This window comes from Polyodon spathula, chromosome 3 (assembly GCF_017654505.1).
Source record: "Polyodon spathula isolate WHYD16114869_AA chromosome 3, ASM1765450v1, whole genome shotgun sequence".
Taxonomy (NCBI): domain Eukaryota; kingdom Metazoa; phylum Chordata; class Actinopteri; order Acipenseriformes; family Polyodontidae; genus Polyodon; species Polyodon spathula.
This window is the reverse complement of record NC_054536.1, coordinates 4,358,824-4,371,374: the sequence shown is the minus strand read 5'-3', so window position 1 is coordinate 4,371,374 and position 12,551 is coordinate 4,358,824.

Below are 12,551 nucleotides of genomic sequence, written 5' to 3'. Positions count from 1 at the left end.
CAGAAAAAAAGAAAGGTCTCCACACCAGCAACACGCAGTTCATCATTAAAGCCAGCTGGCACATTTTAGTTTGTATACCATGGCCAACATTTCTGTATTGTTACACTAAGCTATTGTATGCCTGGGCCAGTTGTGCAAAAAGTATAACTTGTTTGTGCTGTTATAGTCCATTGAGTATGAAGTTTGAATCAAGCTTGACTCCTGGTATGTGTGTTTCTAGTTTGCTTTCTGTCTGTAAAGAATACCAGAATGCAAAATAGCCATATATGAGAGAGAGCGGGATAGCTCTCTTTCTCTCTAGGCAGTATGGTGGGGCTGTAGACTGCTTCATAATAGATTATATTGGAAAGAAACTTTTTTGCCTTGTAAAGGCAGTGTTTTATTGGTTATCTGAACCATTTTTTTTTTTTGTCACTGGGCAGTGCTTATGAAAAAGTTATGCTAATGTTCTGCAGTGTGTGTGTGGGGTTTTTTTTTTTTTTTTTTTTTTTTTTTCCCCAGCACTACAATTCTATTATGTTTGGACTATTACGCTTGTGTAATCTAGAATTTCACATCAAGTCCCACATTTCTTTTTAAATATCTTAACATCTGTAGTCCACTGTAATACGCATTGTGAAGGTTGCAGCTAGTTGTACACATTGACCATGCTTGTGAGTGTAATGCAGTGTAAAAAGGCAGCAGCTGACTAATGATGCATACCATTATCTATCAGCTAGCTGTGGTTGGAGTGTTTTCCTATGTATCATGACACATTACACTAACAGCAGCAGACAATCGGGGATTCTTTAAAGAGAAAGAGCTAACAGCAGTAACAGTTGTTAACGGAGAGTTTATTTTGAGGGCTTATGTTTTTGTTGTCTGTCTTCTTCCATTAAGACTGGAATCAAGCTTATATGTAAACTATTGGTAATTTAAGTTTCTTTGTGTCATGATGTAAACTGTCTAATTTGAAAAGAAATGTAGCTTATTGAAAAAATAAAGATTTAGGCACTGTTAAAGAAGATATTCTCTTGTATTTTTGTTTAAAAAAAAAAAAAAAAAAAAATGCAGTTTCAGATTCTTTTGTAGACTTAGTTACACAAATACATTTTGATACACAAGTATCTTGGCTGAGGTACAGGGGGTGGAGCAGACCTGCATTGAATGTGTTCCGGATCACTGTTGGGTAACATCTATGGAAGGATAGCATTGTGATCTCATAATGTCTTGGCTAAATAATGTCAAACTTCTCCCATGTTATCCACAAGGCCAGAATTCTTGTGTCCATTTTTCCCTGCCCTGAATCCAAGTCCCTGAAGTGGCTTGCACATTAATGCACTTCAGTGCTTTGGAAATGTACTCGTTTTTAAATATGAAGACTTTTTATTTTGTACCCTGAAACGCACTGCATTTCATAAACCTAGTTTATTTTTTGCCTATGTAAAGCCAGCCAGCTACATCTTACTAATGATTAGAATTATAGACCCCACTGCCAGGGAAATCAAAACTGGCTTCTCTGTTCCCAGTTGCTCACTGGTTGTGTTGGAAATCTTAACCTACTCTATACAGTTCAAATCATGTGTTACATACCCCAATAGAAAAAAACCCAGATATTTCACAGCCTTTTAAAGCATAGTGTTCAGTAAGGTTAGCTTGCCAATGTCAAGTCGCATGAAGCGCAAGTGAAAGGCATCACTAAAATGTAACAGAGTACAGAACTATATACAATATGTTCAATTGTATCACATTGACAATTGCACTGTGTACATTGTATCATTACCTTGTATCATTGATACACAATATTAAGCAATTAGACATGTTCTAGGTAGATCGAGAATGTAGCCTATAATTTAAATGTGGCACCTTTTTCCTGTTCTTATTTATTATGGTTGAGGAACACAATATTCTGAAGAGCCTGGTTTTGTTCTATTCATAAACATGTTGCAAAAACTGTAATAAAGTGCCACACAATAACATTCCTGTATTAATAATTAATAATAAAATGGACGTTATATGTATCCAATTTAACCGACTGAAACGTCAAATGTATAATCAGTATTATATAAACAACACGTTTGAGTTGTGTCAATGCAGCACTAGGGTAAAGGAGAGTTAAAATGCAAGTATGATCCGCTAGTATGGAATGTGCATAAAGACAAGTACAGTTAGGCCTATCGATATAGATTATGAATATATATTAAATGTGTTTACATATGTATTACTGTATTTGCTTCTTTTTTTTTTTTTTTTTTTTTTTTATTTCTGACACTTGCCAGTGGTTTCACTGTCCTCAATGCTTTTAATCAAATGTTCGTAATGACGATGTACAAGATGTCTTGTTTGTCTTTACACCTTTTAAATTGTGAATTTCCATCCGCGTTGTTATGGGTTAGCCCTCATTGTCTGGCTAACTTGATCAGACTAGCAAACCGCTTGATATTTGGAACGCTGCAGGAGGACTCAGGACTAGCTTAGTACAGATCTGCAGGATTTGCCAGATCGCTTTTCAGTCCACTTGATGCGTACTAAGCCTACGCTGCAATCAACCCCTGATGTTTCAGGCAGCAAAAAGTAAACAGACCAGATTCTGCGCGCACACATGGTGATCTCTACAGGAAGCCATCTGGGACAGAAAAGCGTTGTGCTGCTTTACAGCGAGTCAGGATCTCATTGGACAAAGGCAAGCACGTCATTCTGAAATAACTCGCTTAAACAGCGCCCAACTTGCTGGAAATATCGTGCTTTTTATATAGACTGTATATATTTGCTGTTATGTAATAAGCGTGAGCTTTTCCCCCTTCACTGTACAACGCAATTTCCACGTTTTTGTTTTATTTGAAGGGCTAAAGTTCATTTAAGTTTTCATATGCTTGCTAAGCTACAAAACGGCACAAGTAAACCTCAGAAGAAACAGCAGTGGCAAGGAATGGGGGGAAAAAAAAAATACAGTGCGTTATCAACTATATGTCCTATTCCATCCTTTGTTTAGTAGTTAATTCACGTGTGTAAAATAAACCCTACGCGACTTATTCCTTACTCCTGCAGTATGTTTCTATGTTAACGTATTACATTTTGTAAGGCAGGGCGCGATTTGATGAGGGGGTAGGTTCCCCCATTTTACGCAAACTAACTTTTAAAAAATCAGCACAACATTGTATTATCAAGATTTAATAAATAAAAATAATAAAAAGGAATGGAGTTTTGAATCACTGGAGCCGGGTTCAGCTGTATACAGTGGATCAGGCTCGGATTCCACTCACCCGACTTTCTCATCCAACACTAGTGCTGTATGCACCGTAGCAAGGCAAATTGATCATTGAAAATCAACTACGTCACGTCATTCAGCTGCTGTATTTCAAACTGCTATTTGTTATTATCATCGGAGGTGCATACGATACTAAAGAAATGAAGACGGGACACTAAAAATCCATAGTAGCTTTTTATAAACCGCCCCAGAGCCAAAGACTGGAACTTTTACCCGCCGAGAACCCCCCTGAGCAGAGTGGAGGAACGGCCAAGAGTGACAACAATGAACTCCTGCAGATTAAGCTGGTAAAATGCATATGTTGTATTGTGTTCCATGTATTGTTGTTACTCTGTGCAGTTATCAATGAGGTTATGTGCAGCAATGCAAGTACTTGTCATGAGTGTGTTTTTACATTATTTTAGCTGCTGTAACGCAGGTAGTTTTGGCAAATGTGCAATTGCTGTGCAGTCTCTGCCTGCGTACAGAGCAGCAATATAATGCATTGCATTACTTTTTGAAAAACGAACAGATCTATATAATGTGTGTATCTGTATATCCCTATCCAGCTGCTCTATTGAACACGAAGCTGCAGTGCTGCTTCCCCCTTCTTTCAAACATGCATGCTTCTGTGGGATCAAGGCAAGCATTTCCTTGGGTGTTATTCTTTTGATTCATCCCCTCTCTCACAGTGTTTGGAGGCAGGTAACAATAATTACAATAGCATTCCCATTACAATAATACAGCTCTTGATCATGTTATCAGCAATGCTTACAACAAAAATAGCGGTAGCACGCTATGATAGTAGCAGTGTTATTCCTGGAAACAAAATCCCCATTGATCCTGCCTTTTCGTTTATACAACAGACCTCATCTGCAGCAGTGGTGTCATTGTATGATAATTAAGGAGGGCATCTACACAATGGGGAGTTCTCCTGAGCTAACCTTTAGCTGTTTGGGTTGCTAGGCAACAGCCCGCCTGGCTTGACAGGCAGCAGCGTCACAGGCCAGTGGTTTTTAGACATGTTTTATTTTTAAATACCATTCAAATTTAATTTTTAAAATAGTCGTAAAATTCCTACTGCGCTGTTCATCGTAGACAGTAAATGAAATAGCAAAACCGCTCTGGTTGTGAGCTGAGGTCAGAACCACAGTGTTGGGCTGTGATTGTATTCTTAACCAGAAGCTTGGTCATTTCGACCTGTACGCATCATTTTGCATGTAGGCTAGGCTATTTATGTATTGTATCATTCTTATTTTTTATGAGTGTGAATTATTGTGGTTATTATTAGGGTTACGCCAATGTAATGTTTGTCGCTTTAACTAGTGTACGTGTGTAGACATTTTTTTTTTTTTTTTTTTTTTTTTTAAGTATTTTTCCTTTATCCTTTTATTCGACTGTTGCCAGTACCACGATCCATGAATACGCACCACTTATTAAATAATGTTTATAACAAACATGATTCAAAGAAATGCTGTATCACATTTTATAACTGGAGTGTCGGTCTCCTCCGCTGCCAGGGTGGCAGTGTGAATGACAGATTGCTTCTATTGATTGAGGTGAGCAGGTAAATCCGATTCCTTTAGTTTGCAGACTCATACAATCTCTCTCGAGGTATTTTGGAAATCAAGTCAGGATTTTTTCCAAGTAGCACTTGGCTGGCAGAAATTTTATTTCCAGTATTTTATAATTAAAAAAAATACACAAGATTTGCTTCAAAATGGGAAAACAAGAGAATGGCACAAAAACGTTCAGGTAAGGATGAATTATTTATAATTGCAAATGGATGTACAACAGTGAATGATAAACTGCGGTACTCAGGTATGTCTTTTAATTTGCCTGGCCTAGGATGCAGGTAGATGTACAACAATAAAATTAATTGAAATAAAAATGACAAGATAATATGGATTTAACAATAATTATCAAGACTGATCTCTATTTACAATGCCAACCTGCCAGCTGTACACTAACATTCAGTTACTCTAACCGGGTTTAAAAAATGCAGCTTAAGAAAAAAAGAAAAGGTTTATTTGCAATGTGTTTAGATAAAGGAAGAGGGGCAAATTAGTGTTGGATAAACTTAACAGGAACATGTGCAGCTGCCATTGATAAACTCATTTTATTTTATTAGAAGCATATATCCAAATCATGTCATGTTTAATATGCGTAGATATTAAAATAGTACATTAAAAACTAATGTGCATGCACAGAAAGAAGTATTCCTCATTAGAGGGGAAGTCAGTTTCTCTTGATTATGCTAACCCTTTCTGCCTCCCACTTGTCACAGATTGGCCAGCACTAACCAAACCATGCCAGTGTCCAGTGTTTGGTCTGTTCAGAATCCCAACATGGGAGCTCAGCAAGACACAAGCGCTTGAGTAAACCCATTGCGTTCCATTCTTTAAAGGGCCCCACGTTTCATATGGGCATGTTGAACTGAGCATGCTCAAAGGGCAAAAAGCATTCTTCAGTTAAAATAGTCTAGTTGGGTCATAGCATTGCACGCAGAGAGGCCTTGTGCCTTGACAGACACCTTGTATAAATGCCGCCTTTTCCACAAAAACTCTACATCTACTTGCTGCTCATGTGCCTGCTGCTGTGTATTCTGCTTTCAGTGAAATAATTGGAACAGCCACTGGCTGTTATGTGACAAAATCATGAAGCAGAAACATTTCTTATCTGTGTTCTGGCAGCCATTGAAGACAAGCCGAAACTACAAACGACTTTTAGTTCTTACCCTGAAGAAGCTATTGAATTCCCACTCTGCAGCAAGAAAAGTCAATTAAATAGAACATGTTATTAAACAAGTAGATTGAAACTCACAACCTTATTGGCTAATACAGTGTAACACAAATAGTTAGAACTATTGTCCACTAACCAACCAACAGTCACTTTAGAAGACAGTAGTCAAAGAACTCTTGCTCTATGATGTCATTCGGCAGTTAATCATCATAACACTATTTCCCTCTGAAGTAATACATATTAACTGCAGTGTTCACGTTATAGTGGAAAAGTGAGCAGTAAAGCAATGGTATTGTGCAATCACGATTTGACACCAGTATTTCTGAAACTGTTTTCTGGTAGATAAGTCATTTTGTTATGTTTGCAAAAGACATCGGTAAAAATTAGAATAGAATCATTTTAAACATTTCACTGCAGGAGAGGCAACGTTCTGGTGGGATTGCAGCAACGAGGCTTTTACAGAGATGTGGGAGTAACTTGAACCCTGCAGAGACATGCAGCTTACTGGAGAAGCAGCGTTTGAAATGAGTCTCCCGTCCCACCTATGTACAGTAGTCACTTCAGATCATAAATACCTGTTGGGATTCAAATCCACATTAGTGTTGCTTCTTCCATTTGAATGTGAATTGGGAGCCATTGTAGTCACTGCAGGGTATAAAAGAATGGAGAAAAAACATTACTGTGACGACCTAGAACCTCAAAAAAAAAAAAATCCCTCACTGGTCACCAGAGGGCGTCGTTTTAAATGATGTAGCACTGTATCATGTTCGCAACAGTAAGAGAATCTAACTCTTCAATCCATCCAATATATACCTATTGTCTAAGTGGCATGTTCTTCTTGATCTCCTTTGGTGAAACTTTTTATTTCTGTTGATACTAGTCCCTGGTAACAAATTGGAGGAGGGGGGAGAGGGGGCAGTGCCCTAACTGTATTGTTTAATATTACTTTTATCCCCTTTATGCTAACTTTCACACCCAGGAACTCGAGAGCGGATGTCGCTAAGCGACCGGCCTCTGGAGGATAAAGGCCAGCCCTGCAGGTGTCTGTCGGAGTTCACTGGGTGCCTGGCCAGTAGGGTGCGCTGTAGTGCGATGAGAAGCAGTCCCTGCAGGTTTTCCTTGCCTGAACCCGCAGGAGCACCAGACCCAATGTGACGCTCCCTCCGGAATCCCGCATCGCACAGGGGAGCCACTCGGACCTTTGTACTAACTTGACCACAACAGTACCATTATAGATGACCAAGGTAACCAAGTTGTGCTTCAAGAAATACCAATTGGATACAGTACATTCCCTAGTTCTGTAAAGGCAGCCGCAGTAGTTTTCCTACATCCTTTAAATATTCTTTTTGCAGTGAGAACACTTTTTAAATGTAGTGTCTTGGCTGTTCAAAACTCTTCAGTAAAGTTGGGATACCATTGAAATACAGTGCCACCCTGTTATAGCCTGACCTGTTATAGTGCGGAATTGGTAAGGTTGTGGGCATTGTAAGTCATTTCAGGAACACAAATGCCAATCTTCATTATAATTCTGACCCCGACAATCGCATTATACAATAAGACACCAAGCAGAACCATTAACAGACAACATTCATTCCACTGTTCCTGCTCATCTTATCAATGTGCGGTTTACATTTCCATTGCTTATATATCTTCTCATGACATATGTTACAGTCAAACACACATCACAATGTATCATTCCTGAGATTCGTACATCAATTCATTATGCAGCTATAGCACATAACACTCTGCTAGGGAAGACTAGTGATATAAGCCTGCCTGGTAAGGAACTGCTACTGGTCGCTGTTTATATCATTCAATTGAACCTGCTTGAGACATACATACATACATACATACATACATAGATCGAATACAATTTAGTGAATTTGTCTTTTTTTTCACCTGACATTGATATGTGTAAGTTTTTAAGAGTCTGCAATAAGCTGATGAAAATCAAGCTTGTGTAACAGGCAGTGTTGTGTGAAACACTGCTATAACGGATTCTGTCCCATCAGTGAGATGAGCTTAAAAGCTCTAAAAAACCCCACAAGTGCACACAAGCCTGGCTCTTCTGCATTCGTGCATGGGCTCCGCTCTGTTACACTTGTTCAAGCAGGTAATCTGTGACAAAGAGAAAGGCATATTGTTCTTTATTTCTGGTGTATTATAAAGTGACAGTCTCCAGTATGGGCCTGTAACGCCCCACAGACACAGCTGCTGATTCATCCACTGTCTATGTAGGGTTAACATAAAACACTCAAACACACCAGTTCTCCTTTACTTTCCCCGTGGTTATGATATTGTAGCGATGTCAAGGAGACGACAAAACAGAGCTTCTGGAAGTACAACACTTGGCTTTATTTTGCACACAAAACGCTGACCAAAATAACAAGTTTAAACAATTTCCAGGTTTCAGTCCCTTTTCTCCAGGCTAACCCCCAATGTCCAGCTCCCAGCCCCTTTTATAGGGGAGCCGGGGGGGGACGGGGACGGGGGGGACTCCCAGCTGGTGAAATGTCCGCTCTGGTTTGGCTGAAGCGGGCAAAGTCCCTGCCCGGCAGCTGTGGGGAAACTCCCCAGCCCAGGGATCCAGGAAAGTCCCTGCCTGGCTGCACACTCTCATTTGCACTCTGGAGTAAGAAACAAAACATTTCCCTGTATTTATACAGGGAATGGAGTTTGTAAATGCCAGCCTGTATTTGACTTGCTATAAAGGCGTCATTTTAAGCATTGTCAGTTTGTTAGATTAGTGCACGTCTGTCTGTGCCAGAAGGTCCTGAGTTCAGATCCTGTTTGGGAGTGAGAGGGATGTGTGTCATCTCCCATCAGTGGTGTGAGAGGAGCTCTGATGTTGCTGAAGTGTCTCTCTGATAAAGTATTGACTAGTTGGGGAAATTCCTCAACCCTGTGACTCTTAGAGACTGATCCTTGTGCCTCTGCCAAGGTATCCACTTTTCCATTCTCCTATAGGGCCATGGCCTCCTATTAGACGAGGCTTCCCAACTTTGATATATTAAAACTCTGTCGCTGCAAAGGGAGGTTCCCTTTCATGCTGTAACTCTGCAAGCACACAGCAGGTTTGATGTGCAGTAAGTATTTCCAAATATAGTCACATTAGCTACCCTGTATCGGAGTGACTCAGCCCGAGTTAATAAGAATGGAGAGAAGCTACTGTGACTCAATTAGTGTAAAAAGGATTTATGGCAAGTCTTGGGTGCTGCCACAGCTTTGCCAAATATTGGACTGACATTTTTCACCGTGTATCTCAATACATCTGAACAATCTGACATTATTTTAATACATTAAAGAAAGTAAATGAAAATGGATATTCCTAAAACTGCCCTGCACGAGAAGCCAGAACCCCTTTCAGTGAGTGCATAGGCCTCCAGTTTCATCAGCTGGAATGCTGGGCCTGACTGTTTGTTAGGGGAGGGGTGGGGAGGGGTATGCCCCTTCCTTGAGAAAACTTTGGACAATCTGACATAATTCATTAAATCAATAAAAAAAAAGAAAGCAAAAACATTGGTTAATTTAAAATTATATAATTTTCAACTTGAATTAAGAATCTATCAATGGAGTGTACATACAATCAGATGTTAATATTGACAAACTTCAGTTACATCACCCATACAGCTTAATTCACTTTCTGCATTCATATGCTTATGAGGCTAAGAACCAGCCAAAATTGCCCATACATCAGGTTCCCTATTTGTTTGATTTTGAGGGTGTGCAATGAAGGTCGCAGGTTGGGTCCCTATTTGTTTGATTTTGAGGGTGTGCAGTGACGGTCGCAGGTTGGGTCCCTATTTGTTTGATTTTGAGGGTGTACAGTGACGGTCGCAGGTTGGGTCCCTATTTGTTTGATTTTGAGGGTGTGCAGACGGTCGCCGGTTGGGTCCCTATTTGTTTGATTTTGAGGGTGTACATTTGTGACGGTCGCAGGTTGGGTCCCTATTTGTTTGATTTTGAGGGTGTACAGTGACGGTCGCAGGTTGGGTCCCTATTTGTTTGATTTTCAGGGTGTACAGTGACGGTCGCCGGTTGGGTCCCTATTTGTTTGATTTTGAGGGTGTACAATGACGGTCGCAGGTTGGGTCCCTATTTGTTTGATTTTGAGGGTGTACAGTGACGGTCGCAGGTTGGGTCCCTATTTGTTTGATTTTGAGGGTGTACAATGACGGTTGTTTTGGGGTGTACAGTGACGGTCGCAGGTTGGGTCCCTATTTGTTTGATTTTGAGGGTGTGCAGTGACGGTCGCAGGTTGGGTCCCTATTTGTTTGATTTTGAGGGTGTACAGTGACAGTCGCAGGTTGGGTCCCTATTTGTTTGATTTTGAGGGTGTACAGTGACGGTCGCAGGTTGGGTCCCTATTTGTTTGATTTTGAGGGTGTACAATGACAGTCGCAGGTTGGGGGTTTAATGTCAATTTGTGGATCTGACACATGAAATGTGGGTCACTTGGGTGGTCTGGATTGCAAATAGAAATAAAATAAATTGAAGTTACTCTCTATTAGCTGCAGATAATTGATGCACTTTAATGCATCATAGTGGTATTGTAGATAACTAAATAACTGCGCTCATCTTCCCCAGTGTGCGCACAGGTCTAAACTGCAGTTTATATCAAACATGTATTTAAATTTAAAAACAGACCTCTGGTACTACACTGAGCTCTCAGTTTGCTTGCCTTGCTTCATTTCCTTGGTCCTTTCACCCTAGCAGTGTCTTGAGTGTGTGTTAATGGCTGAAAGCATGTCAGTCAATAGGGAAAGCACATGATTGATTATTGCTAGGAAAGAAGCCAGTGAGGAGGAGGGGACAATTTCATCTATAGGTAAAATGATCCAGGAAGGGTAAGGCCATCTAAAAATGTGCCTGTCTTTCAAACAGAGATTCTAGATGCTAGTGTCATAAGATAGCATGTTTTAGTAAATCTGTTTAATAAAATGTGTGCTTCTTCCAAAACTGCACATGTGAGACCTAAACCATGAATAGACCAATATAATGAAATCCTCTTAGCTACAATTACTTTGAAGAGCAAAAACAATAGTGCAATTGCTGTATTAGTCCACATGGTTGCAATATTCCAAACAGAAACAAAGAAACTAGAGAACTATTCTGCTTGTTTTTGCACAAGCCCAACTGACACATTTAAAAGACACAAGCCTTGGTTAACTCTATTTCTTTATCTAGTGCAGGCAGAACATACACTTTATGAAGAGAAAATTGCAAACTTGGAATTAAAGGATGGCCAAATGTTTAACACAGCAAAGGCAACAACCCCTTTCTTACTGCAGTAGCGGTCTACAAGGCATATCATGTGAAGATCACATACTGCATACAGGGTTTACTTAGAAGTTAATTAGATAACTACCTAATAGTTCCACTCGGTATACACAGGGAATGTCAAATAATTGTGATATAATATGAGCACTGTAACTCAGACGTATGACAACCTTCTTTTACAGTTTGATCCAGACCGAGGAGAGAGCATGATCTGGATACAGTATACTCATACAAGAAATTCTTTCTCCTTACAAATGTAACTGGGTGGAGCCTGGGCACATCTCAATGACAGGACAGGACAGACTCTGTAACGACAGCGTATCACACAGCACTGCCCGGTACAGCTACAAAACTAACAGTCGTATCTGAATCTGTAAAGACAGCGTATCACACAGCACTGCCCATTACACAAACGCTCCTGAGAAATGTATTTACAGGTGATTGCTGTGAATGCAGATATGTTTAAAATATATTGCAGGATGCATATAGTGACCCTGACTGTGCTGTTCACACTCCAAACCCCTGGGAGCAGTACCTAATCACATTGTTTTTAATGCCCACTTTCAAAATAACCCCGGTTGATGTCATCTATTTAGATTTGCAACACATATTGAAAACATGAAAACCCCTAATAAGAACTGCTGTCAGTTGCAGTTCATTGATTGGGTGCCACTTCAGCATGCTGTAGCCTGGATGCAGGCTGCATTGTCTGCATGCTGAGAAAACATAACCTTTAGGCGTAGCTGATTGAACCGTCACATTGTTTCTGTACAAAGCACAGGTTCCCATTATGCACCTTTAAAACAAGAAGCCATGGGTAAAAGCGGACCCTGATTGTAATAGGAGTACCGTGGCTGATATTAAAAAACAACCTGTGACCGTATCCTTTTCCACATTCACGCTTTAGCAGAACTCAACACTTTTTTTTTTTTATGCAAGCTATTAAAAAAGCAACTGGCTTATGAATAGGGCCATGTGGAGTAGATCCGGTTACTCAGTTTTCTGTTGCAGCAGATGGTCTAGTATTTTTTCTTGCATCACGACAAATGGGTGTTGAATCAAGCACCCAAGACACAGTATACAGTACAAGGCTGGCATAAAATAACCTGGGGTGTATAGCCACATATGCTGTGGCTTTTCTAGTCGATGTAGAGTGCTGATGGTAATTCACACACCTACCACAAAACCTTCTTGCAGTAAGTATTAACAGTGATTGGGAAATAGGAGCAACTGACCACTGTAATCCTGTATTGATAAGATACGACTTGACCTGAAGCACAGATCTCATTTTATAATCCCACTT